The sequence below is a fragment of the Wyeomyia smithii genome, chromosome 2 (assembly GCF_029784165.1).
Source record: "Wyeomyia smithii strain HCP4-BCI-WySm-NY-G18 chromosome 2, ASM2978416v1, whole genome shotgun sequence".
NCBI lineage: Eukaryota > Metazoa > Arthropoda > Insecta > Diptera > Culicidae > Wyeomyia > Wyeomyia smithii.
Window position 1 is genome coordinate 194,032,836 of NC_073695.1, and position 27,471 is coordinate 194,060,306.

General features: G+C 39.5%; 1 protein-coding gene across 2 annotated transcripts in view; it reads left to right on the forward strand.

Moving 5' to 3' along the window:
* Nucleotides 1–27,471, forward strand: part of LOC129724075 (zinc finger protein jing homolog) — a 283,694-nt gene that overhangs the window by 148,436 nt on the left and 107,787 nt on the right. Inside the window, exon 1 of one of the 2 annotated variants that reach the window (XM_055678681.1) lies at nt 236–1,691. The exons of the other annotated variant lie outside the window; for it this stretch is intronic. The gene's annotated coding sequence lies outside the window, so the exon portion shown is untranslated. Of the gene's footprint in view, nt 1–235; nt 1,692–27,471 lie in introns of those variants that run through there. 2 annotated transcript variants of the gene reach the window in all.

A 27,471-nucleotide genomic window follows, 5' to 3' on the forward strand; every position in this document is an offset into this window, starting at 1 on the left:
CTACAATTTTGTTGGTTCGTAAGTCGCCTAGTGGGTAGTGGCGGCCCCCTTGCGCCTTTGCATTTATGCTGCTATGGTGTGAAGCGCACTCTCGCGCTCTCGGCCTGTTATTCTCGGGTTGATTCACTACTACTACTACTGGGAGCACATTCGGTTCGTGCTTGCTTATGCTGTGCGTGTCGAGCGAGGGGTTCTACGCTGCGACTGTCTGGGTTTTAAATCCAGTCCGCCTTGAACCTCCGAAGGGACGATATCGTTTTCGTCGGTTAGTGCGCGCGTGTGTCATTCTCCTTTAGGAACAATTTCAGGCTTTTGTTCTCCCCGAGGGAGGAAGGAAGAAACGGTTTGGTTTGGCTCACATACCATCCTGCCGGAACTGCAATCAATGAAAGCGAAGAAATAGAACACGGTGTTAAAGAGTAGGGCTTTTTTTTTGCTATATGTGTGATGATAGTTATGTAGTGTAACGAAATAACGCTCTCTATGTGTCTTCTCTGTTGTCTTAGAAGACTGAATAATAATTAGAAGTTCGATAATGATTAGATCCGCGCCCTCTTCCAAAAGTTAGCTCCATCAACAGTGCGGGGGGATTGGTTGGCTATTGCTGTTACACGCAACTCACTGGAGTGAAAAAGAGAGGGCAACCACTAATGTATGTGGAGCCATTGAGTGTCGGGGGCCAAAGCTAAAGCTTCCTGCAATAGAAATTTTCATTTCAAGTGAAGTCTCGATGCTGGTTGACGCGCTCCGCGAGTGTGTATGTGTGTATTTTTATGCTGCCCTCGTCTGCAGCATATCATCAGCCTCTCTCACTGTCTATGCCTATTATATAAGCGGAGAAGCATAAGTAGGGTTTGTTTCCGGAGGGGGGTTTCGGGTAGAGCGGGGTGTTCCCTAAGGGAAATCATCAACAGCGCGCGCGAGAGCAAGTTAGAGAGATTGGGAAGCCGACTGTGTGCGTAGGTACGTGCGCGGTCCGTCGGCGAAGTAGCACAAGGGTAGTGCGAAGGACGCAAAGGGCGCCAGTGGCAAGAGCGTGCCTGCTGTTTCGGGTGTGTTTGTGCGGGATATCGGTACTGCTTTTTTCCCAGCAAGAGGGCTCGCTTGTGTCCCGTTGTGTCCACACTGTGGTGTGCCTGTGCACCAGGAACCCTATATTGTGGGCTTGCGTCTGTCCGCGTTTCTGTGTGCGTATGCACGCAAAACCAGCCAGGAGAGGAGTCCAGAATACGAAGAAGAAACAGCACCACGGGAAGGAAGAAAATTTCATGCTGGCTCTGACGAGCATTAAAAATATGTTTTTCCATCGCGGTGAAGTCTCGGGGCATTCGGCCACAATTTGAAGGTTTCCTGGAAGAAAAAAGTCGCGAAAAGTGTTTTCGCTATTAGTTTACACTTCCGGCGCGCGATTCGAGTTTCTTCGGAAGTTAAACGAGAGTGCAGATTGAGTGCGATTCGCGGAAAAGTGCCATTATGGTGTAAATTAGAAGGATAGGTTTGACAGGCGCCTCACAAGGATTACTGAGAAAAATCGAAATCAGTAAGTGAGGGCAAACTGAGTTTCTCGACTTTTAGTGTCATCAATAGCAGATCAAATCTCGCTTTTCCATGTGCGACCAAGTATGGATTATCACCGGAAGCTGTAGAGCGAAAACCCGCAACTAGACATCTCGATCTCATCTAATAGAAAGGTAATTAGACTGTCTGTGTTAGGTTCGATTAGTATGGTCACCCAAGAGAAGGTCTAACTAGATCGATCATAATCTTTGGGTCGACACCATGAACCATCTTTTATTCACGGATAAACCTCTCGGTTCTCGAAAAATAACATAAAATGTCGAACATGCGGACATTTTCTCTTGTGGTTCTTATGTTGCTGCTGTTGCTGACATAGTCATCGCAATCATCATCCTTGCCACCATCTAGCATCATCATCATCCAGCCAAAGTACCGACTGACGACGGTGGAAGAACCCCGCAGAGCGAGTGTGTCGGTAGAGACAGACAGAGACAGAGCACTATACGGACGGACGAACGAGCGGCCGACCGAAACTGAAACCAGCAGCAGCAGCAACATCAACACCAACAACAACAACAGAGGATGCCCTCCGCTAACGTCGAATTTGTTACCCCGCACTGCCCCGGCCAACCGATCGACCGACTGCGTTCAGGCCGATGACTGATGGTTTCAGTTTTCTCTACTTTGACTGTACGATGACGGTGGTGATGATGATGCTGATGATGATGACGATGATGGTGGTTCGCGAGAATACCTTTCTTCTTCGGCGAAAAACTGAGTTTAACCGACGAGCCGAGCAGGGATTCGATCTCGCTGAACCAGGAAGACTTTTACCGAGTCGCTCCACCGAATCACGTACAGCGGCAGCAATCGGCTAGAATCAGTGTGGGGCATTATTTGTTTTTCTTTTCGTTCCTGCTTCGAAGCGGCAATCTCTCTTGGATTCTGCCCTCGGCGAAAGTGTCCCACGGGAGGAGCACAGTGTTACGAAGACGGTGGGTTGTAGTACCACTCTTGGAAGATAATCCGTCGCACTCGATTCACTTTAGTGAATAATTGTGCCCGCTTTGTGGCGTAGCTGTGGCACTAACTGCGAGCAGGTGTAATTGAAGAGATTAATTGAAAGTGCTAGCTAGCTACTTTGAGAAATTGAAACCATAGATTTGCAAATGGCATTAGTGCAAGATTGTGGCGCCACAGTCGAGGGAATTCTGTCGTTTACAGAGAGAAAATATCAGTTTTGTAATAATAACTCTTCAGTTTGAACGAAACTTCAATAAACGTTGCACAAAGTGAAACGGCCGATGCGAAAATTTTGAGAGAATTTGATGCCATTTGATTGGCATTTATTTATTTATTTATTGAATTAACGAGGTTTCAACCATCTGTTGGTCATTCGCCTCGAGCATTTGATTGGCATTGTTTGCCAATGAAAAATTTACTCTACCTTTCTGATGTCTGTGTTAGGGAAATAAACCAATCGCAAATTACTTTTTAGTACAGGAGAAAGCAATCACAATTTGCTTAGAGAAGGTTGTACAAACAGCTGTGGTCGAGCCAACAGGAAGACGCGAATTGACAATAATGAGGAAATTTTGCGAAATGATATGCCTTTTGGTTAGAATTGCTAGTTAAAGTATATTCACAATCATTTGCTCTACCTTTCTGTTGTCCGTGTTGGGAAGATAACTCTTCAGTACGAAGAAAAGCTTTCTTACCGTGAGAACATCTCCAATCAACTCTTCATTACGAAGGACAGTAAACACAATTAGTACATACAACTATGCGCATCAGCAGGCAGGTAACAACTGAAAATAATCACACTGCTAAAGTACTTATATGTATATCATTTCCTTTGCCAGGCTACGGGAACGGAATCCAATGGTGGTCCGTTGTCTTCTGACATGTTGTTCTTCGCTGCGTCATAGGTTACGCTACAATATTGTGCCGATTGGTTAGTATAGATCGTATACTTGCAATTATTACGTCTACTTTTTGGATGTCTGCGTTAGGGAAATAAGCCAATTACATGCAAAATGTATTTAAATGCTTGATCTTGAAACTACTTCGTAATTTTCAACAAGTAATAAGTAAAAGGCGGGCATAATTATCGTGTCATACACATCCTGTATGTTTTAGCTTTTCAACGACATATTATTCATTGAATTCGGGACAGTTATATTAGAGCTATTAGCATTTGAAAACTTCCATTCCGCATACATTTTAGTTTTACAGAATGTACCCCAGTATAATGAAGAAAGACGTAGTCCTACGTCAAAATGAGAGATTATAGCTTTCTAGTCGTGTGAAATCCCCCTTGCCGTCACGGAAGTGCGTGAAGTCTTTAGAGACTTAAATGAAGCTTTCCCATAAGCAAACGTGGAAGTGGCGAATAATTACTCTGTGACCTTTTGACGCACTCCTATTTTTGCTGTTCACAGGAATGGTTGAAAAGCTAAAATTTTTCAAATTTATCCAGTTTGAGCACTAGGATAAAACCTGTGTTAACCAGTGTAATCAAATCCGACCTGTAGAGTAGTGAGGAGCAGAAGTGCGCACCTATTTACTTTCGCAGCAGAACTGCTGCTGGAAAAACTATCATAAAATTCGATTTTGTGCTTGGTACCTTTTGTATTCAAAACGTTTTACCAGAGTTTTTCGAATTTTGCTTGCACGAATTTTTTTTTTTTTTTAGAAAAAAAACTGGAATGCGAACTTCTACCCCGCAAAAGTGGCAGAAGTGCGCCGTCTAGAAGGCGAAAGTTCACACTATACAAATTATTAAAACCCCTTAAAAAGTAAGTCATTATTTTGCTAATTTCATTTTTTATGTCACAAAATAAAATCTCCTATCTCTACGGCCTTATCCTAATACGAATAATATAAGATTCTTAGATATAACAATATATAATTGAATCCATCATGTGGATTTGAACTGAATATCTGCATTTGTTTGCTGCATATCCTGAAAAATTCTTGGCAACATATAAACATCCTACAAACACGATAAGCGGCTAAGGGTCGAAAACTGTGAACCTCTAAAAAACGATAGTGTCTTCTGAAAAACTATTTTCACGAAATCTGTTCTTCTTTAATCCAATTGTTACATTTATCTTTAAGGTGAAACGGTTTAAAAGCCAAAAATGGCCGACTTTGAATTTTCTGAGGCACAAGACTCGGAAAAAGGTAATTCATCACCTGTGAAAGCTTATCCCCCTGTATATATTTTTTGCATTATTTTTTGCATTAGCTTTTTTCCGAATCTTGTGCCTTTGAAAATACCAAGTCGGCCATTTCTGGCTCCTGTCCTCGAAGATTTTTTAAATTTTACTTCGTATTCTTAAGGGAGGTGTATTAATAATGACAATATCCAAAAATGTATCAGTTATGGCAAGAGCTAGTTATGCTCCATTAAGTTGTCAGCCATAACTGATACCATTGCGCTTATGCGGTATAGCCAGAACTTCTCTGATAACTCCTGTACAAAAAAAAAAACATTATTCAGAATGGTTGAATTTTTTTTTCCTCACGGCGTAGAATCTTAGTACGCTCGACTAACTTTTGCCCCAAAATAAGTTTCCCAACTGTTTTGATTTCTATGACAAGCGCTGAAGGATTTCAGTAGAACAAATTCATCTTACAAACCCCAAATACCAAAGAGTTTTTTAGGCTCTGTTATTTTCGAGTGTTCGTAGTTTTCGAGTAGATAAATTGGAATTCCCAGAATTCAAATATATCAGTGTTCATCAAATAACTGTCCATAGATAGGCTTGTTATTCTCCTAAATATGTGGAAACACGCAGTGAATATTTACCGCTCACTTTATGTCCAGCATGAGTGTTGCTCTTAGCAGTTTTTTGCACCACACTTTTTTCTTCTACTTTGTCCTGTGTTTCTGTTGTTCGCAGAAAAAATAATACACTTGCTGCTTACGCCACAGCTGAGCGAAACAAGAGTGTATCACTTTAGTGAGAATAAACAGAAGTACACCGTGGCGCGCACTCCTGAGATAAATTCGATAGCATTCGAAGAGCAAACGTGCAGTGAGCACTGTTGTGTAGTTATTGAGCGTAATATTCTTTCGAGTGAGAAAGCTCCTCGAATACACACGATTCGGTGCTCTATTCGAGCAAGTACGTCGCTTTGCCCACCAGAGTGAGAGCAGTTGGTTTCGCAGTGAAAGATATTCTCCTACACGTTAGTTATTCTGGGAGAAACGATAAGCCTGTCCATAGACAAAAACTATTAGCAATCTGCGATAATTCTTTCGCTAAACGTTTCTCGAGGAGAAACCCGAAGGAGTAAAAGGGGATAAATCCAATACCAGCCGCTCCAGGGGGAGTATCTTTGCTACATGTTAATGTTGAGCGATACTACGAATTCTCATCAATGAAATGAAAAAATCATCATTTCGATTCATGATGAAAATTTAGTTTAAAGCACTCTTTCTCGTTGCGCATCTCCTAGTTAAATTACACAATAAAACAATCGAGTATTTCCGACTTTGATCACCTAGTCATCAGATCTCATGGAATTGGAATAAAAACATGAGATTCCCAGAGCTGTTTCGGACTTTCTATGCTTTTGAATTCCATTTCCCTAAGACAAAAATGCAATAAAATTTGAAATAATTTCTAGCAACATCAAAGTATTTTAAATAACTTCTAGCAACACTAAAGCAAAAGAATTCCAATTCGAACAATTTTCAGATTACTAGGTAAATGGAATAAGGTCATCAATACTTCATTGTAAATATAAAATATCTAGCAATTTTGTCTCATAACAGTGCGCACGTTTTTGCAGGTGACTCAATTTTGATGTCTGAGAAAATGTGTTTGTTTGCGGCGGTTTTTTCTTTAATTTGAAATTTATTGCAAAGGTTGAACCAATCAAGGTTCAAATAGAAAATAACAACACTAGCCAACACAGGTAAAAAGCTATTATCTTTCCAGGGTATAGGAATATATTGAGCTTTGGGAAAGGATTTTTATTCATTTTTTCGATGAGTGTAATCTAAAAAAACATATTTTTTCTATAAATGTTCAATTGTGTGGCTTAAGCGTTATAATTTGATGTGATACCGCTGAACACTTTTTACGAATGCGCATTTAATTTGCATTACTTAAATACGGAGACAATATACACTTCTCCATTAAAACATTTCAAACCTTTTAACTTCGCAACTAATTAATGCAATTGTAATAATTTGATTCTTAGAGCAAAAAAATCTTAACAAATACCAACAAGTTGGATTGTTTTTACTGATATTCTCCTTCACAAAATGAAGGTAGTAAAATGTTCCACAATGTTTCAACGCAAGAAAAAATTAGATAGATGGAATGCTAGATGCTCTTTGCTCCGTCAGCTGTTTGTGAAATGCGATCAGTTCCTCACAAAAACGTGTAGTTCTAATCTACTGCTTCCATGATCTTCTTAGAATCTGATACATGTAATCGGAGCTAGAAAAAACACTCTTCTCTAGATCGAATTTCCACTACAACACTTTGATACGTTTGGTGTTCTTGGATTGTTACTGCAAAACATCATTTTCTTTACAACTTCTAACTTAATTATAACATCCCTAACAGTCGAGACTCCCAATCCTGCCGTTTACCAGCTGTTCTGTACAGCAGTTCCGATTTTCTTATTTCGAACAGAAGAAAAAACTCCCAAAAATACCCTCTACTAGTGGCATTACTCAAAACCGAGCCGAAAATCGCAAAGCACCCAAACCAGCAGTAAGCCAGCACAATCCCCGAAAGTGATTCCTCAGGACCGGTTTGGTATCGACTTGGGAAGCTTTACCTGCTGCCGCCGACTGACGGCGATGGTACCCAGAGTTGCCAATAAAATTTTCAATTTAACTGGAAAATGGCTGAAGAAAAAACTGGATTCCAAATAAATTTGTAAAAAAGCAATGAAATGATTTTGAGAGAGCTTTTTTGTCATGGAAACTAAATCCAGTGTCAGTTTCGAATACAGCAACTAACGAAATAACTCTTCGCACAAAATTACTCATTTTAATCAGAACTGTTTTGTTTCGGGCTTACATTTTTTTAAATTATGGACTGGAAAATTTCCTCTAACAGCAGCAAAATTTAAAATTACGCAATCAATCTACTTCAAAATTAAGAAAATAGAGCTTTTTCATTTACTTTTATCTTCAACAAAAGTATTGACGCAGCATTTTCATCCGTTACATCAGTGAAGTTTAAATTTCAATTATTTCTGACTTCGCTATCTTTTGGTATCTAATTCTTCTAACAATTTTTTAACTGCTACGCCACAGAAAATAAATAAAAGATTTTTTTCACGGTGTGATAAATTTGTTTGGTTTTATCTTAACCATGTCATGCAGTCTTTAATTAGATCGTGTTTCGTGCGAGAAGATAGAATACTGAAAAAGCTGTTAGAAATTGTCAAAATAATTTATCAATCTACAAAACCTACGTTTTAAAAATATTTCCGGAAACCAATCGGAGCTTGAGTGAATAAAAAACTGGATAAAACTGGCAAACATCTGAAAAAACTGTAAGATTTTGGGAATAAACTGTTTGACTGGATCACTTGAAAAAAACTGGAGGAATCCAGTTTAAACTGGAATATTGGCAACCCTGATGGTACCGCAGGCTGCTGCGGTCGATCGGAAGTTCAACAGCCTTTTTCGTCTTCTGCGGTTTGCCTGCGTTTTGCGGTGAGCTTTTTTGGCTGCACGATAGTGAGAGCGAAGCGAGAGAAGAACAAAACGAATGAGCAGGAAAACAATAAAGTCGACAGGCCAACAAATTATCCAAAATGTGTGTACATCATGACATGATCGCTTCGTCAGCAGGAACCGCATTCATTTACGTGACACATGCTGCCTGTTCGATAGGATGACCCCAGAACAACCAACATCGAGTCGATATCATACCTGCTTGCTTGCCGACCGAACATTCCCTGTGGTGTATTTCGTCTAACCGCTACTAATCGGTGGCAAAGGATAGCCAGCCGCCACAACCGGTAGTCGAGAATAATTGTAAATTATTATCATTATTTTGGGAGCCAACTTGGTGGACGAAAGACAGTCCCGCTCGAAAAAAAGGACAAACGGTATTGTAAATTATTAAATGTGTTCACTGCTACAAGCGAGGCTCGTTCCGTATGATGTGGACGGAGGACTGTTATTAATTTTTATGGATCACCAGGAATGTAATAATTGTAATTATCACATTCGGAACACATTTTTTTCTGGAATTTAACACAATTATAACCGAAGTTGAATGCAAAGGTTCCGAAACTTTGCGGATTCCGATTTCTTTGTGGAAATAACTGGGCCACGAAAAGAACGTTGATCATAATCAAGTAGTTATTTTCCGTGTCCAGACGCGTCAGGTGAAAAAGCTGATCAACTGGAATGTTCTTCAATCAAGAATAAATTCTACGTATATCACTTGTGATTTTTTTTTACTGCTATAGCTATAACACGAGCACAATTAAACTCGCGTTATCGAAACAATCACATATGTTCTTAAATTTGCTATTGTCCATCAGATCAGATCAAACAGGGTCTTTGAGCTAATTATTATAAAACAAAAATTGAAAGGTTTATAACTTCATAGCGCCATTTTGCATTTTCGAAACCCACTAGTGATCGAGAAGCGAGAATAATCAAACAGACGGTTACAGATTCTGAACAGAGAATTCAGATCGACCAAAATTGAGTGGGAATTAATTACCCTTCGCGCCCTTGGGATGGCGATTCCTCACGATTTGTAAAGTGCTTGGTAGCTCGCTGTCGTTGTATACTATAGTAAGTGGTAATTTAATACCTTCTTATTATTTATCTAGATTCTGCACCCTTCCAATACAACAAAGCAGCATTTCGACTGGGTGGCCAAATCTTTTTACGATTCGTTTGCAATGAAGCGTCGGCTGTGAATTTGCTTCTTTGGGGGAAAGAACGATTGCTCCGCCAAAGGATGGAATAGAGAGTGTAGCTGCTCTACTGTACGAACAGGTAGCGGGTTAGTGATTTTGAGTACCGTGGTAGCAAGAGATTTACCGGACGGTCTGGGTGTGCGTGATTTTTTTCTAGGATCGTTTTAACTTTGAGGGTTAATTTTCCGGCATATAATTGGAAATATTTGATGGCGTGCGTGTTCGTACTTATTTGCAAGGCTGAGTGGTATCGGTTACCAACTCAGAATAAAGGGATTTTCAACAACAATAAGCTTTGTGTGCTGAAACCATAACATGTAAATATTGCTATTTCTGCAATTCAAATATGAACTATTAGGAAATGTAAATATAATTCGATAGTCTAAAAAAAGTCTTGAACTTCAATACTAAAATGTAAAGATTCCAATAAAAAGTGCTGGGAAAAATCACAAAGTAAATTAAAGGTAGTCTAGTCGTCTAATATTAAAAACCTAACTTTTCTTTGCAACTTCCCTTGGTTGATCGAATTGAGTAAAAAACCGAGCTATCATTAAAGTAAAAATGTTGATTCCGCCTGAAAATCCACATTTCCTCAATCCTTCCCAGGGGTGCACAACAACATATTCGATCCCTATCGGGGACAGCTTCAATTTGCAAAGTCCCCCTGCACACCGGTAAGACCAAAAAAAGTTGATCACCTTCGTTTATTTTTCAATTAAAACACGCTGCATAATCCAATTAGGGGCCCAATTTAGCCCCATGCGGTCACCTATCATTTCTGCCGCGCAGCTGCAAACTGGACCGACTGCCTGCGAACGAAACAGCTGTAGATTTCGACCGCTAAACAAAAAAAAAAGCTAAACTGTTGGCGGCCCCCGGCGGTTCTCTTTTACCGCGCGATCGGAAAAATATTACTTCAATTATGCCCTGCCAATGTTGTGGCCCATGTGTTCGCTAAAATGCCTATTTAGGGCATATATTCTCCACCACCAGAGCATTGATCGACGATTACGGACAACCACTATTAAGTAAGGTATTGGGTGGAGGGTCCTTTTGCATTATTCCTTCCACTAGCCCGGATAGAAGGAGATTGCGGCGTTTCCCAACAATTTATCATCTTTACGCATATGCCGGGTTGTTAATTACAATTTTGCGTGCCCGCGCAGGTGCAATGTCATCGATAGTGAGTATTGAAAACAACTTGTCGGAAGTGTAAAAACGGAACGAAGAATTCTACTGCTTTAGTTCAATTAGACCGATTGGTATTGTAATATTTTCCGAAGACTTACAGCAAACAGGATTATCATTTTTTTCTCTTCAATAAAGTCCACTAATCATTGTTGACAGTCGTATGGCAAACTTTTTTAATACCTCTAAATGTAAAAAGTCATCGTCGAATCGCCAGACGGATCGATAAACACGCCGAAGAGAGGCATCTGTTTTGGTACCGGTTTGGCAGAACGTTAAATATTTGTGCTTTATTTAATTTTTTGTTCGTTCATTGCCGCTCGTAAATCGTAAATCAACCCTGCCGGGTGGTAGTGGCAAGCACTGTCAATTACGCTTATCATCAGAGGCTTGCTCTGCATCTCTTTCTCTCTGCTCCGCATCCCAATTATTTTTCGGGCAAGAGTATTGTGAAGCTCATTTCTCTTTTTCTCACTATCTTATCATTTTTTCTCTACGACTACTCTGTTGTCACCATCACCCAACACCCCTCGTCATGTTTTGCATTCGGGTCGAGTAAGTGCTATTAATTTCATCATTTTTCGCACCATCTCATTCTTGTCATCATCATCCACAGACAAGTGCACGCATATCGCATCGGTTATTTGTTGTTTGTTCTTCAGTGCAACGCATGATTCGCGCACCACTTACTGGTTGTGTGTATTTTTTTTCTCAGTACGTCATCGTTTCTCGCGTGCGGCATCGCTGCTCTTCGTCACCGCGCGACGCACTGTGCGTCGATGATAAATTTGGTCGCGTGCCATTTTTTTTATTATTCATAGCATCTTTGCAGCGTGCGAATGTTGCGTGAGAAACTCGTCGATCTCCTACTGGAAGTTGTGTTTTGTATTTCCCGCTCGACTGGTTGTAAGACTAAAACCATTTATTTCAGCGCGTTTACTGTAGCGGGTAAAATATGAGAACACACGGACGGCGGGTCGTCAACATCTGTCAGTCGAACAGTGTGTTTCGCTTGTAGTGTTTGCAGACTGTCTGTGCAGAGCGTTCCCCCCAAATAGCTCAGCTGTAATCGACACCTTGGGGACTGGTTTTCGGTATCTTTTTTCATCATAACATGAATTTTATAACGTGGACGCTATAACGCTGTATAATGGGGGTCTTTTTGATAAAAGGGTTGTGTTTCTAGTTTCCAAAACTGAACTAATTAATGTGATAGATTGTTTTTATAAAACATCATTCAAAATTTGTTGACTTTCCTGCCAGTATCATTCATTTTAATGAAAAACTGTATCAGCATTTTTTTAATGCACTGGATATCTGTTTATTTATCCGGTTTGAGACGAACATGTGTAAATACAATGCAACCAGGAAATTTTGAAAATTTTTTTATATATAGATACATACATACTCGAAAATAAAAATGCAGGAGCACTTTTCCCCCGTGCGTAAAGTAAGTTTAGAACGAATGATTCTGACTTTCTTTTCGTATTTTTACAGTTTTTTAAAATTATGTATAAGCAAACAGTCTGTCAGTTGGTCTCGAGGTACGATGCTGGCCTAACAAGCCAGTTGTCGTAGGTTCGAATATTGGCTCGGGAGAGACTGATAGGTGTCTGTAGGATCGTAGCGCTAGCCCCGCAACTGTCCTGTACACTAAACAGTTGGCTGCGAAGTTGGTGTAGAATAAACAGAAGGTCAAGTTCCGAATCGGAATGTAGCACCAAGGCTTTGCTTTTTTTATAAGCAAACATGAAGACGATTTCACGCAATTATTCAACTACAATCATTGAATTACATACAACTGCTACTAAATTAAAATAGAAAAGCGTAGAATTCGAGCGCGACTGGTTGTAGAGCGTCTTGGGTTTTCTTCTAAAGCCTTTCTCGGAGGTTAACTTTACGAGGATTTTTGAGTTAAGGCGGTTTTTACGTGGTATTTATCGACCGTGTAAAAAACCTGACTGTATGTGGATTCTATTTCCAAAATAAACTATACGTAGACAAAAGACAACAAAATAAGGTATTTGAAGCCATATTGCTGAAGATGTTTCATGATTCGATGTAATGTACAATTCGATATAAAGTACGTTTTAAAAATCGAAATGTACTTTATATCGAAGTTCGCCTATATTTGTGTTTTGTTACTTTTCTTGAATAGTTTGTGTTTCTAGGTTTGAGACATACATTTTTACTTATTCTTACAAATACAACTATCGAGAACTTTTATTTTGGTTCAATATTAAAAGCATGTAGAAAACTCAATCACCCTGCAGAAAGTCAACTGAGAAAAAATGGAGGAATTCGATAACCAAGTGAAAAATTAAGCAAATAACACTAAATAAAGGAATTTACGATCAAGAATTTGTCAACTTCAACTTGCCGTATTATTTTTATCGTTTTAAAAAAAGAATCTGAACAGCACTCATTTTAAAGATGTGTGTGTATCATAGTATCATGCCTTATACTGCCGCTCATGGCAAGTCCGTCCCAATTGCATTTTTGTCAATTTTGAGTTTATTTATGGAATCAATTCCTTTTCATATCTACTTTCGATAAAACAAATATTTTTGAATACTTCGTTCTGAGAAACTATAAAAAAAGTAGGAGGTTGTATCCAAGACACGACCGCATAAATGACGTAGAACTACGTACACTATTAACAAATGCATTGAGTGTTTCATTACCCTAGTAACACAACTGTTTTTATCAAAGTTTTATGGCGCTTTTTTGGCTGTATTGAGCGCTATCAAACTTTGATAAAACCAATATTTTTACTTGGGTAATGAGTTTTAATGTCTACTAATGAAGGGGTGTGAATTTCGTGAACCGGTTTCGGCAGTTAGCAGATCGTGCCGAGTTAAAAACCATACACAGCACACACACAAATCATACCATATCATTATACCATACACACATGATACCATATCATACACACACAGCAAGCAAGCGACCAATCAGAGGACGTTATTTTTATTTCAACAAGGCTTGACAATTTTCAATAGTGCAATAGTTCGTAGATTCAAACAACATTTTTCTGCATGTGGGCAGATGCGTGTATAATTTTCCAATCGATTGCTGCAAGAATGAAGAAAATTGGTTGAAAACCAACCGACTTATAAGCATTTGAAAAGGGACAAATTTCGTCCCAGTTTTTTAGTTTGCATCCCTGTGTGGTATGGTAAAGTAAAACGTAGTTCTAGGCCAAAAAGGCATTTTGTTGTTCAAAATCGGTTGCTGATCGCAACCTTTGTGCTGTCCCAATAGTGGGGGAGTTAAGATACACGGACAACATGCACTGTGGAAGCTATTTCACCTTCTGTAAATTAGACGGCCGCGACAGATGTAACTGCTAGAATCCGCACAGAATGCTTGCTTACGTTGTCAAAAATTATTAACTTTCAATGACTTGTTTATTTGCCTTGAAAAAAGGCATTTTGCTGTTCAAAATGGGATTTGGTGATGACGATCTTTATGCTGCCCCAACAGTGGGGGAATAATGGCAGTCTGGCGAGGCACGCTGAGAAGAACCGGGCTGCTACTGAGACGTGATGACCAACCACAGCGCAAGTGATTTATTTAATTTGAAGGCAGCCACAGGCGCAACCCGCTGTTACTTCTGAGTGCTGTATCTGCTTCTACTGCTGTCAACGTTGTGGACGGTCCATCCAGCTCGCCTTCCGGCTAATGAATGTAGCTAGTTTTCCCAGAAACACTCTTTTATAGCCGAAGAGTGCTACGTAATAGGCCACGCCTTTCAGTTCAGTTGTCTAATTCTCTAATATTCTTTAGACGAATTATTCCACAATTCGCATTCGATATTGGTTTCCAGCGAATAAACACCGATGGTGCTCTCACACACGCAACGGTTTTAACCCGTATTTTATTTCGATTTGTAACATCAAGCGATTTCGTTTGCTCGTTGTTGCGTGTTGCATCATGTTGCAACTTGACAGCTGGGAGACGACGAAATTCTGTTAATGCTGATTGATTGGATCGACTTCATATTAGCTCTGCATATTCGAATTAATTGCCTTTGTAAATGCGTTCTAACAGGGCAGTTTGTTATTCAAAATCGGTTATGTTGATCGCAGCCTTCGTGCTGTCCCAACAGTGGGGGTATTAACTAAATAAACTACAACAGAGTTTGATTGCTAGGATCCCGCGAGGAATGTTTGTTTGCGTTGATGCTAGGAAATTTTCACCCTTCAATTACTTGTTTATTTGCCTTGAAAAAAGGCATTTTGTTGTTCAAAATCGGTTGCTGTTCGCAACCTTCGTGTGGAAGCTATTTCACCTTCTGTAAATTAGACGCCCGCGACAGATGTAACTGCTAGAATCCGCACAGAATGCTTGCTTACGTTGTCAAAAATTATTAACTTTCAATGACTTGTTTATTTGCCTTGAAAAAAGGCATTTTGCTGTTCAAAATTGGATTTAGTGATGACGATCTTTATGCTGCCCCAACTTGGCTGGGGGAATAATGGCAGTCTGGCGACACACGCTGAGCAGAACCGCGCTGCTCCTGAGACGTGGTGACCAACCACAGGGCTATATGATTCTGTCGACCGTGCTTGGGAAGCAATCATATAACGACCAATCAGAGGACGTAATTTTCGTTTAAACAAGGCTTGACAATTATCAATAGTACAATAGTTTGCATAATCAATCAACAATTTTCTACATTTGGGTGGATGCGTGTATAATTTTCCAAACAATTGCTGCAAAAATGAAGGGAATCGGTTGGAAACAAACCGATTTAAAAGCATATAAAAAGGGACATATTTCGTCCCTTTTTCGTTAATAGTTTTCCTATTTACATCCCTATGTGGTAGGCTAAAGAAAAACGTAGTTCTACGTCAAAAAAGAGCAAGTCGGTTTGTCCCACAGCAAAAGTGATCGCAAGTCGGTCCCATTGCAAAAATCTTCGCAATTTAACCCCACAGCCAATAATGATTATGAAAAATGTGATATTTACCACAACTTATGGTGTTCAGGTTTAGAATTGGATGTACCAAGTGATATTCGATAGGAGGTTTGATTGAATTTTACGCGTTCTACATCGTGTGGCTCTAGCTGATAGTACAATGTTTTCTTCAAGACAAAGTTTCCACCAATAACTTTTTTCAGCTGTTGTTTGTTGACAGTGAACGCTTTAGGTGTGCCACTGTATTGTTAGTTAAAGCATTCTTTAGTCAATACTACTTTTCGTATTTTATCCGTATTTTATGTAAAGACGTGGGCAAGAATTGTTCAATTATTGTCGTGAATTTCGTTTTAAAGAATTTGCCAGTATATCAAATACGTCGGTACGCTATTTAGCTGTTTTTTAACGGAGCAAACATTTCCCTAAGCAAAGGTGTTCTTTCCTATTTGCTTCCACTGCTACGTAGAAGCTGTCCGCCGTCACGAACGTGTGACCGCTATCAGGAAAATTTAGAACAAGTTTCTACGCCTAAACTGATTTCGAATTCTCAGTAGTATCATATGTAAAAACAAAATCTAATTTTATTTTGAGCGGCGCAGTTATGCTTCTTACAAAAAACTTGGTTAATGAACCACGAGAGAAGGTCATTTATGAATTGACCAGCAATGGATTCATTCCAAACGCAAGCTATAGCAACGCCATCGAGTTTGGGACTGACTTGCTATCATTCTGGCTACGTACCCTAAAAGTAATATTTGATTTTGACATTTGCTCTTCAGTTGTGAAAATCGCATCGAAGCAAGAAAAGTAACGCATCAAAATTTTACTCGCGCATTGTGAAAATCCCAACTACTCGCACACCAAGTTGGCAAAATTGTTGAATGTGGCCAAATCAACCGTCGCGAACGTAATAAAGTATTTAAAAAACGTTTGTTGACTACCAGGATGACCGGATCGGGAATAAATCGAAATCCGAAGGCTGCAAAAACGATGAAAAGAGTGGCCAGCAGTTTTAAGCGAAATCCTAACCTATTCATCCAAGATGTCGCAGACAAGCTGGAGGGGTCATCTACAACTGTGAATCGAGCTAAAAAAAACGAACCGGACTGGTGTCTTCAAATCGTGACGATAAGCAAAAAGGCTCCGTCCACCAGGAAATTTATGTGCAGGAGTGCCAGAGAAAACGTCTGTTGCCTTTCCTTAAGCAACACAGTTGTTCCGTTCTGTTTTGACCGGATTTGGCATTTTGCCATTACGGAGAAAAGGCCATAGAGTGGTGCCGTGAACAATGTTCAGGTGGTGCCAAAGAACATTGTTAAAAGGGTTAACACACCAGAGTTCCGCACTAAAGAAAAATACAAGAAGACACGAAAGACAGTTATCAACGAGATGTTGTTCAAGGCTAACTGGCGGGAATATGGCCGGTGGGATAGGACTTCCCATTTTAGCGTTTCTATGTGAGTTTGAACAAGCGTTGTCGTGCAGTAAAATCACTTTTTCGTACCTCTTGTTGATTTGTGACCGTTTTTCGGCCGAACCGACGTCTTGGATGCATGACCAGGCACTTCCGATGACATTCTTTTCTTTAGGTTGTTGAATTAAATCTATTTTTCATCACCCGTCACAATGCGATTCTTTGTCGCTGGAGCAGTTGTTCACAGGTGAAGAACGACGCTAAGCTTCCCCTGGCTTCGAATCACAAGGAAACCCAGTTTAAAACGAATTGGCAAGTAACTTCTTATACCAAAGCAAGCTGTTCCTGCGTTTGGCATGGATCTCCATCGAGCAATTCCTCCAATTCAGTGTCTTCGAAGGTTTTCGGCCTTTCTTCATGCCGTTTTCTTCTAAGGAATGAGTATTGGCATGTACTATGCAAAATGCACTCAATATGTCAAGAGTTTAGTAATAATTTTGTGGTTTTAATGTTGTTTATATCCATTTTCAAGACAGGGTGATTTTTATTGGCGCACAATGTCTTCTAAAACCTATGTTGAAAAATGTTTATTATATAATAGCTATTGAGCTTATAGCGGTTGGAAATCGTGGACACTAAAACTGGCTTTATATACGTCAAATTCCTCTACCAAACATTCCGTAAACTTACTTGAGTATTCTGATAATAATTTGCCTTTTCGATGCTAGAATATTTTATTAAACGGCGAAAACTACGACCACCGCCTGACTCTGTTTCACATCGACCCTCGAGCAACAGGTTTACTGTCCACTGCCACCTTTGATAAGCATTAATAAACCAAACCTTTTGATTGGTTCGAAGGATCCCTGCAGCCCAATAGCTGTCGGAACAGCGACTAAACATATAAACTAATAAATACAAAATTTATTGCTCCAGCAGCTGTTTCCCTTTTCCGACTGACACCGGACCGACCGATGCAATGGTTGTGTCGTTCTTCCTGGGAGCAGGTTTTCAGCAAACCCAAGCAAGCCAACCTCTAGCCGCTGGCAGAGTGAGAAACAACAGAGCAAACCTGTTATTTTCATCTGCCAGCAGCAGCCTGCAGTGCCATCTTATTGCTGTCAGCAAGCTGTTGTTCCGTCCGCCACTGTTGCCTGCCTACGACGGAAGGTGCCACGTAACCCACAACAACAGCTTTCCACTCCTCTGGGACTGCTACGATTACATGTGCCCAGGAGGACGTGACCGGAATGTGTAACCCAACTGTACACTAAATTTTATGTGTGGAGAATTTAGTGTGGGCTTCATACATATTAGCATTTTAAAATATGCTCTATTCTTCTCATCAAACAGAGTCGTAAAGCTGTTTTGAAGTTATTTTTGTTTCTTCACAAACACGTATTGGTTAATAATTCAATTCAGGCTATTCTGTACATAAACAATACATTACTGCTACAGCCAAATGATTTTTGAATTTAAAATCAAACCGAATCAATGAGGGAAAAGTTTCCCTAACCTTTTCCGAGCAACGGCAAACTGACACATCCTACTTTTCAATCTTCGTTCGCCTAGCACATTAATTCACACCCAATTACATCCCTTTCCCGGGACCGAAGTGCTTCATGCGGCTTGATTATCGATCTGACTTCGACAGTACTTCTAGGTTTCAGGTTACCAATCACGGTTGAGTGAAAAGGGGACGGAAAAGACAGAAACACGATAAGAAATCTAGACTCTGGTTTCCCGCTATATATGCGACGAAGTGTAAAGATAAATAATATATATGGATTCAATTTGTGATAATATGCTTACAAATAGATCGAGAAAGTTTTTATCAGAAAAAAAAGTTGCAAGCTGAAAATAAATACCTTAAGTGATGTGGAAAAATTTAATTGAATAGCGTAACCAACTTCGTAGAAATGAATTCGCACAAGGACTATTCGGACCGCTGGGCTTTTGTTCAAGTTCTGTTGACCTCTTCGCCATATGTGCAGATACCTGTTTCTGTTTGTTACCGCTGCTGGGGGCTAATGGAACCGACATGAAAGAATGCTGACTTATTCATGGAATTATTTACTTTTTTTTCTCTCGCACTCATTTCCTGCTGCTGCTACCCAGCAACACTTTCCTTGCAGTTCTGCATGGGGCTTTGTCCGAGCGCTTGGTTATTTATTTGGCCTGCCGGACAGGAAAGGTTCTCCAAGGCCTGTCAAATCACTCGCGGAACAATGCACTTTTGCTTGAGTGCTAATGCATTTCTATGCGATTCTTGCAGAAGCAGCAACGCAGCCAGTGGAAGTTAGCTGCAATTATCGTTTGCATGCTAATAGTAATTGTGTACCTTGCAGAAGCTCGAAAAACGATGGACATTGGACTGCCCCGGGCCTGTTTAACACAGTTGTAAGAATCGAAGTGAGGATTTTTTTTGTTTTTGCTGTAATTGTAATCTTGCTAGTTAGTTGAATCATTCACTAAGGAAGTTTGCTTCTGTATGAGTGTAAATTGCTTAGAACTTTTTTAATAATTTCACGGATATACGACCAGATTTTGTAGATTTCGCACCTTTCAGAAAGCATCTAAGGCATACTAAATACATTAAAACATGAGTCAGTTAGAGTCTTAATTTAAAAAAAAAAAGTTCTTTTTCGGAATTGCCTACGCAGTTAAGCGTACGGATGAAAATTATTTATTGTAATTTTCGTTCTTGAAACTGTTTGAATATATCACCCAACGCTGATCTAGCCACTTTCAACATGTTTGCGATTTTTGCCTTGTCTATATCGTATTTTCAATGTGGATATCCAATAACAATTTTCTTGATTCGGCTCTTGCATTTTTCATGTGTTGAGTACGCATCGAACTGAAACTTTGTTCTCTGCAAAAAAAACTCTACAAAACAAACTTCTTTTAAGAGATTCCAGATTCATCCATTAGGAGCAATGTCGTTGATTGATTAAATTGATGAAAATTAGAATTCTAATAGAATGCAAATGCTACAATATCTGTTATTTTAAAATTGAATTCGCAGCATATTTTCTGATCCGAATAACATCAATTCAATAGACAAAGTAGTCCCTGCAAAAATATGGTACCTACCAGCAATCGGTAGAAAGCCCCATTGGCTGAGTTCAATGAGTTTCCATGCCAACCCAACTCTAATGGCCTCGGGGTTTCTAACCATTCTACTGGAAACGAATCGTTCCTTTTTTGTTCGAGTTTCTGATACTCATGAATATTTGTTAGGTACCAGCAGGAGTCCACTAATGGTGGAAGTTAGCTTGTAACGGCACTTACTTTTTACTGGCGGTATTAATTTACATCCATTTTTAATAACTATTATTCAGCAGAAATCTACGAGACTTAAACGTTGAGTTATTGATACTTATTTATTTTCCTTTTTTTTTCTTCCATTCCAGGTACGCCCTTTGTTTCAAACCTGTCAAACCATCAGAATTCAATGCACGGTAAATTCCCTTAATGTCTGCTCACAACCTTCACCCACAACAATCAATCACACACATACGGAAAATTCACCTGTTGTTGGCCTCTGGTTCGCCCTAATTTCAAAAAAGCCGACACACTGGTCCCCACTTTCCAATTGGAAACCTGCGAAATGCCAAGAATCAACTCAATTATCAACCATCAAAAACACGACACCCGGACCCGGGGCAACCCCTTTATTTCTTGCCAAGAAGGCACCCCAATTTTCGTTGTGAAATGCAAAATAGTCATTATCTCGGTATAACAGTGCAGTGTGTGTGAGTGTGAGAGCAGATTGAAATAGTACGTAATTTACTGACAAACCAAGAGTAACAACAGCAGCAAACTTCCAACTGTCAACAGTGCGTGAAATATTTTCCTCTCGCTCGACTGATTCCAAGAAGACGTCGATGCTTGCGCCAAAAAGACGTACGACACACGAAAGGACGACAATCACTTCCCCTCGCTCAGTTGCTTGATTTTTGCGGCTTTAGTCCTTGTTCAAGCGTTAGAAATTAGGCCACTGTGTAATTTTTAAAGAGACGCAAAGCACCCAAGAACATCAGAAACATATAAGCATAAACAACCCAACCGGAGAAGACACTGTTTCGATCCTGTTGAACAACCACCACCCGTCTTAACGTTCTTCTCCAACAACGGGGGAAGCCATTTGAATCAATGATTCAATGTAATGTAAATCACAATATTTCACTTACATTATTTTACGTGCAGTGGTATTGGTATGCCCGCTGGCACAAGCATACGGATCATGGGAGGTAATTCATTAGGATTTCTCTGTCAAGTTTTTTTCCTGCAGTTCGCAGTTCACCCCAATTTACAACATTTTCATTGATGTAAAGTAGAATCGTCGGAAGGGGAAAATTAGATGCCCTTTAAATGTTGAGTGTTATTCTGTTCGGACGGAGGACTTTTTTGCTGCATTTGTTGGATAGACGGCTGACAAAATAATGGAATATAAGTGTTTACTTTCGTATTTATATTCCAGAGAATGAAGATGGAATCAACACACAACGTAGTTGTGTTTTAGTAAATTAAACTACAGTTCACTATAAAGCGAATTGAAAACGAATATCAAAAGAATATTACGCTGAACAGCTAATTTACTGTAGATGTTTTTATTATTCAATTCATAACATTATTTTCAATTTGTGAATCATCAGAATTAATTTTTTTTTTTTTCATTTTTCGGATACCTTTGTATAAAAAATAGCGCAAATAAAGCAGTTTTGAGTACCTTTGTTATAATTATTTGTGGACGGATTTTGTCTAAAAGTCGTGATTATATACGGAAGACTTCCGAAGTTCAAAAATGTCAGTGGCGAACCTCCGTGCGAGATTGTTCATAAACCCGTCATTTTGTTTTGTTTTTTTATCAAGTTTTTTTTTTACATGTGTAAACTAACCTATATATAATACTAGCTTTTCTTTGTTTAAATAATTTTAATTTTTTTAATTGATTCCACATACATCCAAAGATTGATGCGTTCGAACTCAAAAGACAAATCTCTTGAAATGGTTGCATCGGAATGAGGATTCTCGCCTTTTGTCTGATATTCGGTCATTTTCAGCTATATTCCAGAAACAGGAAGTAAATTTCAAAATGGCATGTAAAGTCAATTTTGGGCCTCTGGGCGTAATTTCGGTTCCGGAAATTTTCATATTGGATTGCATTCGGTCATTTCCGGCTGTTTTCCAGACAGTGGAAGTCACCATCTTAGAATTTAAAAATGGTGTCCAGGGTCGATTCCTTTCTTCTGTATATCATATTGGTTCCGAAAATACCCAAATGAGGTGAAAATCGATCAGTTTAAATTGTTTTTCAAAAACCAGAAATCTTTACCTTAGAATTCAAACTGATATCTAAGGTTGATTTTTGGCTTTTATGCATCTACCCATATTGGGTGTTATATAGACACGTTCGGTTATTTTCCAAGAACATGACTTCGTCAACCTGGAATTCAAAATGGCTTGTGGAGTCCATTTCTGGTTTCGGAAATACCGATATTGGTTGGTATTTGCTCATTTTCGGTTGTTTTTCAAAGACCGGAACTTTCATCATGGATTTCAAAATGGCGTCTGTAATCTATATTAGCTGCTGTGCATCATTCCAATTATTTTAGCGTGTTTTCCCTAAAAATTGGTTGAAATATTTGTTGGTTGAAATATTGGCGATATAGCCCTCCTTCTCCTCCTCACCATGGAAATATTTCTTGCTACCATTAACCTTCACATGCCGAATTTGGTTTCATTCGCTCAATTAGTTCTTGAGTTGTGCAGAAATTTGTGTATCATTTGTAAGGAAGCTCTCCCTTCCAGAAGAGGGAGAGGTGTCGAGGCCCCATGTAAATATGTTTTGCCCCTAAAAACCGCCACATGTCAAATTTGGCTCTATTTGCTTGATAAGTTCTCGAGTTATGCAGGAATTTGTGTTTCATTTGTATAAGAGCCCTCCTTTCCATGGAACGGAAAGGTGTTACAATTCCACAGAAACATATTTGTTCTCAAAAACCCTCCACATGCCAAATTTGGTTACATCTGATGGATTAGTTCTTGAGTTACACTGAAATTTGTGTTTAAGTTGTATGGGAGTCCTTTTCTCCAGAGGAGGGAGGGGTGTTAGACTACAACAGAAATATTTCTTGCTCCCAAAAACCTCCACATGCCAAATTTGGTTTCATCTGATTGATTAGTTCTCGAGTTATACAGAAATGTTGTATAAGAGACCTGAAGGGAGGGGGGTGTCAAACTATTATAGAAATATTTTGTGCTCCTAAAAACCCCAACATATCAAATCTGGTTTCATTTGCTTGATTAGTTCTTGAGTTATGTAGAAATATGTGATTAATTTGTATGGGAGCCCTCCCTTACAGAAGAGGGAGGGGTGTCAAACTATCGTAGAAATATGCCTTGCTCCTAAAAACATCCACATCCCAAATTTGTTTCATTTGCTTGATTTGTTCTTAAGTTATGCAGAAATTGGGGCATCATCTGTATGGGACCCTGCCCTTCTAGGGGAAGAAGAAGTCTCAAACCATAAAAAGAACCTTTCCCGGCCCTAAAAACCCCCTTAGACAAATTTCACGTCGATCGGTACAGCAATTTCCATTTTTGTATGAATCAGTCAAACAGACAGACAGGATTCCATTTTTATATGTTTATAGATGATTGTTAAAGATTCTCTACGTCGCTTTTTTCACTTCGAAAAAAAAAATTGATGGAATCCTTCTGTTTTGGACCACTGGTGACGAGACTCCTTAAGGTAAGGATTTAATCTCAGGCTCCCTATAAGTCCTTTTACGCTGCTTACCTCTTCGCCTGTGCGTATTCCTTTTGACAATGTAAGTCATTCTTGTAACAGAATGTGCCAGATGAATTTTTACGCTCTGGTACGCTCAAAATTTTCAGAAAAATCTCCCTTTCGTAACAAATTTGTTACCTTATAAGTCATATCATTCACCTCCAGTCAAGTAGCGACACATATTGTCATACTTTTCTTTTTTCGACTCTAAGCAAAGTCATGCTATTTTTAATTTTTGGTTCAAGGAGTAAATGTAGTAATGAAGATAGAAAATAAACTAACTGAATATATGATAGTAGAAACTACTAATAATATAGTTCAGCAGGTTGTCATATATTTTACACATGTTACGAGATCACAAGATCTAATAATGGCCATTGCAACTGCACGCAAAACTTTACTTGTCACTTTAATATTTTTGTTTTGAAAAATTCTCCTTCTTATAGCAAATTTGTTAGGAATTTCAAAAGTAATAAGATTCACAAGTAACAACACATATTTCCGTATATTTTTCCCATGTTGCTAGTATCTTCCATCATCCGGTGTACGTGTATTAGTTTGTTCGTCGTACCCATACGATGTAGAGAAAAAACATGACAAAAGCTGCCAGGTATTCTTTTTCTCGTCATGTATGACGAACGCAAATGTTGATGATTTCGAAGATCTAATCTTCTAAGAGACGCATTTCTCTTAATCACATCACGATCTGTAAACTGCATTAGAGAAAAACACACATTTGCTTTCTTGCAAGCTGATGCAAACCATGTTTAATGGCGAATGAGGTATGGCGAAACGGGCAAAGAAGAAAAAATGAAGTGGCGTTTTCAGTTAAACATTTGAACCTGCAGCGCTACGGGAGAGATTCTGCAGATGTGCGAGTAGAAGAACCTAAACGTTGCCTCAATACAAAAGCTGCGGGTAAATTCTTACTAACATACGCATTACCGCTCATGGTTGTAGGTTTTTACGCAGAAACACATACAATGCGCGTTTATAAAACACAAAAAGAAGTAAAATCATGCTCAAAATAACAAAATCTCTGTTTGTTTTGGGTGTAGAGAAGTAAACTTAAAAAGAAAGGAATGATTATACACGCAAGCACGGGTGAATGATAAGCATGTCACTAAGTCTTAATTTTGACATTACTAATACTATGACGTGCGGAATACAACAGTGAAATTGGTAAAATGATAAAAATCAGTATTATTTGTTAGATTTCAATACTATTCAACAAAAAATACCAAATCCCATCATTTCCTCGAATCCATAAGGAATTCAAGAAAAAAAATCAAAAATAAGGAATGAATAGTTCAGAGGTTGTGTAAACAATAAGAAAAAACAAAAATTCAAAGTTTATAATCTAATCACTTAAATTAAATTTTTGGATCAATCTCCTTTTTTAAGAATCCTGTACAGATTTTAAATTTATCAAACAGTAGATTTTTAATTATCAACTCATCTTATGATGTGTATAAAATTCTACAAAATAATTTGTTATGTGAGATAACATGCTGTTCAAAGCATTTAGTGCACAGTGTCTTGTGTCCCAGAAAGTGGTAATCATGAACCACTTGTATTCAGTTTTTCTTTTTTTGTTCTTTTCTTCCTGAGGTCCAGAACGTCGAAATTGCCCTAATGTTCAATCGGAAAAGGCGCGGTGTGTACCATGTATAATTAAAATAGCCGCGCTCTAGCGAACCCGACCCACCGCGTCCGGACAGAGCGCGTGCCTCTCCTTCCGGTTCGGTCGTGCAAGTCGGACGCGATGTACCTACGGTTGGAAGGATGTAGAAGTAGGTAAAAGCGTACATATGTATGGCCGGATGAATGAATGAACAAATAGCCACCACCATTCGGTTCTTCTTCATTTTGTTCGAGTTTTAATTATAGTCGTTCCGCTGGGGACAGTTTCGTAATATTTAATTTCGTAGCATGTTTAAACTAAAGTTATTACGGTGGGTGTATCCGATTGTCTGTCGGCAGGTAGAAATGTGGAGCCCAATTTAACTAGTTGACAAATGACCTTAGTTTCAAATGGGATCCAATAGAACATTTATTTTCGTTGTGTGAAAATAAATTGGTTCCCTAAAAGAATTTGATTACATTATTCGAAAAGAAACTTTTCGTACTTTGATTTATTTTTCAAAGCAGTATTAGAACGTTTTTTTACTCTTTCATAAATTGGTTCCATTTGAAGTTATTCTCGCAACTGGAATTAAATTAGATTTTCAAGCAGATGTCAAAAACAGAACCTACAATAAATTACCGGTTCCTTTGATCTTTGACCGTGCCTCCATGGAAAACATCGCATCGTCAAATCGCTATTCTCTCGAACGACAAACGAAGTTTCACCGTCGCGTCGTTTTTCTGCAGCCGAACCAGTCCCAAATAATCTGTATTGCAGCGGGAAAACGCATCTCTGCGGAATGTCCCATTCTTCTGGGACTCGTCACCGAGCAGGCAGAATTTATGGACCATTTCTCAGGCGCCGGCGGCTTTCTGGCTCCATTCGACTGCAACGTCTAGCGTATGTCCGTAGGCGTCACTCGCTATTGCACCCTTCGCTGACGATAATGGACAAAACGCGGCTACGATCCGAACGGCATATTTATGCGCCGCGGTGTCCTTACAAAAACAGTAGTCACACGTCGAGATGAAAATTTGCATTAATATGCAAATCGGTTCGCCTGTTTTTTAGTTCTCTATCGCCATCTCATTCTCCTCTCGTTCTCTTTCCGTGTCTATTGCTACCACGATTTCCTTTGGTTACGGACCTCATCTACTAGCATTTATCTCTACGTTGAAGATCAGAAAAGCTCAGCGAGGCGTAGCAAGTTCCTTCATTCGCGCATAAACAGTATGCGCTTAGGGTGGTTGTTGTTAGTGTGCTTTGCTTCACCTACTCCCAGAAAAATTAATCTTTCCTCACTAGAGATAGGACTCTACAGCTGAACCGTTCTGTGTAGATTTTTTGCACCGGGAATCACTTGCCATAAGTGACCATTTTACCACCCTAATTACACATCAACACAAGCTCAGATCTTCATGCTGCAACACTCGCTCCCGGCTGTAAACATCATTATGTAAATGATTGTTATGAAAATGCCTCCCCCCTCTTCAGCTCTCTGCAGCAGAGTTTTTCCAATTTCTCGCCTGGAACGGACCTACCGATCCAGTTTCAGTCCTCGTCTGCTCATTGGCGGCGCATCGTGTCTCCCGTTGCAGCATCAACATTATGCGAATCCTTTGTCGTGAAACGGGAAAAGGGTCGTGCGTCTGTCAGTATTCGCTCCGGGAAGCCATATGTGCACTCAATCAAGCGATGAAGATCTAACTCCAGGCAGGATGCATTTCGCTGACCGAACCCTAAAGTGTAGCACGTCCGCCAGGAATGACACAAAAAAAGGATTAGACTTAAAATGGAAACGCGTGCAGGGCAGCAGGCGCGCTCGGGCTTGTGCACGTGTTCGAAATATGGTTACCGCTTTCCGGAGTTCTCTTTGATGATTTTAATAAGAGTGCTTGATTTATCCTCGGCTTACGCTGACACCGCTGCTGTTGCTGCCAACTGTCTGCTGTATTATTGCAACACAGCCCGCGCGGCTGTCGGTACGAGGTTCTGCTGTCTGCTTGTCACACGGTTCTCGGTAACAATTATGAAATGATTGTTTCGAAAAAGTTTCTCCTGCTTTGGATTTTGTTGCTAGG